This window comes from Triticum dicoccoides, chromosome 2B (assembly GCF_002162155.2).
Source record: "Triticum dicoccoides isolate Atlit2015 ecotype Zavitan chromosome 2B, WEW_v2.0, whole genome shotgun sequence".
Taxonomy (NCBI): domain Eukaryota; kingdom Viridiplantae; phylum Streptophyta; class Magnoliopsida; order Poales; family Poaceae; genus Triticum; species Triticum dicoccoides.
Window position 1 is genome coordinate 411,904,606 of NC_041383.1, and position 4,774 is coordinate 411,909,379.

Below are 4,774 nucleotides of genomic sequence, written 5' to 3' on the forward strand. Positions count from 1 at the left end.
CCTTCGATCTTCGACAATGTCCGGTCCTGACCTACGAGGCCGGTGGATGCCCTCCTCCGTCACGGAAGAGGACGTGCAAAAGCTGAGAGACGCCAGGTACTTAACCTACGAGATTTCGCATAGGCTGCCTGCCCGAGGGCAGGTTATCCCTACTCCCGAGCCTGGCGAGAGCGTCGTGTTCGTGCCTCACCTCCGTCGGGGTTTAGGCTTCCCGACGGATCCTTTCATGAGGGGGCTCATGTTTTACTATGGGCTGGAATTCCACGACTTGGCTCCGAAGTCCATCCTCCATATCTCATCATTCATTGTCGTCTGCGAAGCCTTCCTCCGCACTACCCCTCACTTCGGCTTGTGGCTCAAAACCTTCAACGTGGAGCCGAAGATGATTGAGGGGCGTCAGGCAGAGTGCGGCGGGGCGGTTATAAGCAAGAGGCCGAAGCTCCATGGCCCAAGGGCTCTTTTCAGGAGGAGTTCGACTTGTGGCAACAGGAGTGGTTCTATATCACCGCTCCCAAGGGCAGCAGGCAGAGGCTGCCGCCCGTCTTTCGCTCGGGCCCTCCACAGCAGCTGACGTCATGGGTCAACAAGGGGCGTGACTGGGGGCCGTCCAAAGATGTACCCCTGTTGCAGGACCGGATTCGAGGCCTCCAAGAAAGGGAGATCGATCTGGTCGCAGTGGTACAGGTTATGTTGATCCGGCGCCTACTGCCCTGCAAACGTCGCCCCCTCCACCTGTGGGAATTTAATCCAGAGGGGCCATGAGCTCTTCAACACTTCATGGGTTTTACACCCGCGGAGATGTACAAACTGTTCTTCGGATCGCAAGAGACGCGTCCGGAATTGACCGAGGATGCTGGCCTAAGCTGCAATCGCCCGGATACTCAAGTAAGTAGCCCTGTGTCCGGACACACCGTTCATTTTATTTATCATGAGTTTGCCTTTTAACCAGCTATCCCTTGGACATGAGTGGATAGCGCAAGCAAAACTGATACGGTGTCCGGCCCCCCTCCCTGAGACCACGCAGGATCCCGTGTTAATCAAAATGTTAGAGGTTGCACCTTCGGAGGAGGGCGAAGAAGGGCACAGGGGATCTACCACCTCTGCCACGGAGGCTTTTAATAAGGGAGGAATCGAGAGTCCCTCCTTCCAGGGGGAGAAGAGGACCGCTTCCGAAGACCCGGGGGCCAAGGCCTCAAAGCGGGGAAAGAAATCTGTACCGGAAGGTCCCGGGCCGGGCAGAGCCCCGGCCGAACTGTCAGCTCGGAGGAATCAGCCCTCTAGCAAGCCGTAAGTAAAAGGGGGAATTTTGTAATAGTGGACATCCCTATTTAATTTCTAAGGGTAACCGAAGTTTTCACCTTGTAGTTCGGATCTCAGCCCATCTCAGCACAACTCATCTTCGGGAGACCTTCGTCCGGAGATGATGGAGAGCGAAACGCCTCCATTTGCTGCCCCATCGCGCGGGGCGGACGACCCTGAGGTGTCATCGCGGAGGGTCTCCCCGAGTCCGGCGGGGCCAGAGAGTTCGGCACCCATTGGAGTACGGCCGGTGGAGCTTCAGGATTTGCTTAAGAGGGCGTCCATCTCAGAAGATCACCGCACATTAATGGGTATGGTGATTGAGAGGATCTCGTCCGCCGAAAGCGTGTTGTGTGAGGCCGTCGGAAGTTTGCTGACGGGATTTGAGGTACGCAAAAAATGACATACCTGTTGACAGTTTTGCACATGAAGTGCGCCCTGTATAGATAGTAGCCCCTGAGACTTGGTATGCTGTCGAAAACGACAGCGTGCCTAGGATCATAATCTCAGTTATTAACTGTCGCCTTTCCTATGCAGGTGGCGGAATGTTCGGTGGCCAGCCGGACTGATGGATTCGCCAAGCTGAAGAAGCAACTCGACGCTGCAGATGCGGACATCTCGCTGGTCAATAAATGACTGGATGAGTCACAAGGTATGTGGTTGCTCCGCGGTCGCTTAGTAAGGGAGCTGACGCCCATTCCTTACAAGTTGTATGCTTGATGCAGATGGTGCTGCTGCTGTGGAAGACCTTCGAGCAGAACTTGCTCGGGCCAAGGAGCAAGCCAGAAAAAGCAAGGCGGCTGCCTCGAAGGCAGCGGAAGAGCTAGAAGCCGAGAAGGCTGCTCACTGTCGAAGCAGGGAGGAGATGGCCGGAATGGCCGCGAAATTAAAAGTTGCTACCGACCGCCTGGAGGTTCTTGAAGGAGAACGCCGAGCGGAGCAAGAGGACCTGAAGAAGGCCGACGCCGAAGCCAAGGATGCCCGTAGTGCGATGCGGGCTATGAAGGAGGAACTACGTCAGGTCGAAGACATTGTGGCTGGAAAGCCCTTTATGCTGCGTAGGAAGTTCACGGATCCGAAGTATGCTCAGCTGGGCCGATTGTACGGTGCGGAGGATCCTTATCTGGACTTGGCGGCGAGTGCGGCGGACGCAGTCGTGCACTTTCGAAGCCAGGAGGATCACGAAATGGAAGAGCTTTTCTGGTCTCAATTCCATAGTCCGGAGCGTCCACTTCCGTTGAGTGATCGACTGGTTGAGTGGGCTGAGCAGATTGTCCGGACTAGCCATGACGGATGTGGTCACTCATCTGTGGCCGAAAAGGCCCAAGCCGAAGAGTTATTTTGGCTTGTTGCAGCAATTCCTTGGGGCAGTGCCGCATATTGAGGCGATGAAGCGGTCGGCATGCATAGAAGGTGCACGGATGGCTCTCGCCCGTGGTAAGACATACTGGGCGGAGATGGATGCCACCGTTGTTGCATCCCGGGGTTCGGACAAAAGCCGATTCCCCACCAAGCACTATTTTGAGGAAGTCCTGCAGGGCGCTCGTATAATAGAGTCGCAGTGCTCGAAAGATGTTATGTTTGAATGACATATATGATTCCTGAGATCATGTTTATAATGCAATGACTTTTTATACTTGTGTGTTAAAGTATTGAACTATCTCCTGTGCGGCCGTATATGTATGTATAATCTGAAAGATGGCAGTCTTTGGCTTCAGCCCCCACGCACATGGTGCGGGGGTGTTTGCAAAAAGAAAAGCGCTTTTTCACACTTAATCCAACATATTGGTCCTTTTAAGGAGGTGATAGCGTAGCAAACTAGGCAACCGGACTATAATGATTTATCACTTTCACTTAGCCATAGGAGCTCGAATGTGGGGCTACTATATAGCCCCTGATGGCACCGCGCTTCTTCGAACTCGGGGCGCGTATGTGCCTGACCGGGAAGCGGTCCTTCGTCAAAGCGAAGGAATTCTAAACATTCCAATGGTCGATCGAGTGGTTGACCAGTCTCTCGCTATATCATGACAGTCAGTTTTCGGCTTTCTCTACTGAGGTGCTCTCCTGGCCGAACCGGGGCACAATCGCAGTAGTTCTCCTGGTGCCGCGTTAGCCGATGATACAGAACATAAGGCAGCAAAACACAGGAGCCGGGCAAACCAAACATTTGACCAAAGACATGATTCGGAGCTGATGCATATAAAGCCTAACTCGAGACGCCGAACACTCCCTGAGGTGTTCGATCTTTATGATATCGGGCAGAACAAGGCCCTAAGCCCCTAGTGTCCAGGTATAGGCGGGAACTTCTGACGCGGCCGATGCCAAAATGCCAGCCTCCTCCTTGGCTATGGTAGGAAACCGGGGGATGTGTATCAACAAGAGACAGTAAGAAAGGTTTACGCAGGGTCTTAATCTGAAAAGAATCCTTGCAACGGGTCCCTACTGCACGTCTGCGCCTGTGTCTCCGTTGTGCTATATCCTGGACGGGTGTAGCACGTACTTCATCTGTAAAAGAGAAGGACTTAGTTTCTAAGAAATATCATGCAAAAATTGTATTAAAATAAAGTATAATTTGGAAGATGAAGAAAGTTGTGCTTTATTGGCTTTCATCATTTATGCGCGCGGCCCCTTATAAAAAAAGGGGTATGCGTCTGGGAAGCCCCTTGTTAAGTTACGCTGGACTCGTCTAACCATGTCCGAGGTCTAAATGACCTGTTTTTAGGGGCTTTGACCTGCAAGGTCGGATTGGTCTGTGGCTGTCGAGGCAGCCGCACCTTCTCCGTGGTCGAGAGACACTTGGAGTTTTGAGATTATGCCACATGGACCGGGCATTTTTAAGCGTAAGAGACGCGTAATGTGGTATTGCATTAAAGCGGGCGAAAGCTGTGCGCCCCATTAGTGCTTAAGGGCTACTGCTAAATGGGGCGATGGAGAGTGAGCTTTTCGCGACGGGGGTTGTCGGATGAACCGAACACAACCTCTAGTGGTACAGAGCCTGTATAATTGGCTAAAAAGGCCTGGCGTCACTCCTTTGAAGGAAGTGCTGCTATAGCGAATTTTGGTAGGTTCTATCCCTAGTCTGCGGACGGTGTCCTGGTATGGCAGGTGCCGCGCTGCGTGTTATCACATGAAGTGAGTTCACTGTTTTGACTTCTAGTGGGAAAGTCTTTTGTTTTCCGGAGTGCTGCTTTTGGGTTTCGTCACTTTCACTTGGTGTGTCGAGCCCCTTGTGTTCGGCGTTAAGTCGGCCGGACTGCTTGAAGACCCAACAATCTCTGTGGGTATGGTTTGCAGGCTTCCCGGAGGCGCCATGTATTTGACACAGTCTATCCAAAATCTTGTTTAGGTTGGATAGCTCGTCACTGTTATCCTTTAGGGGCAGTGTTTTGTTGTTCGGCCGAGAGCTTTTGAATCCGGCGTTGACCGCCGTACTATTTGGGCCATTTTCCTTATTCCGGCGCTGATCTTTTCTGCG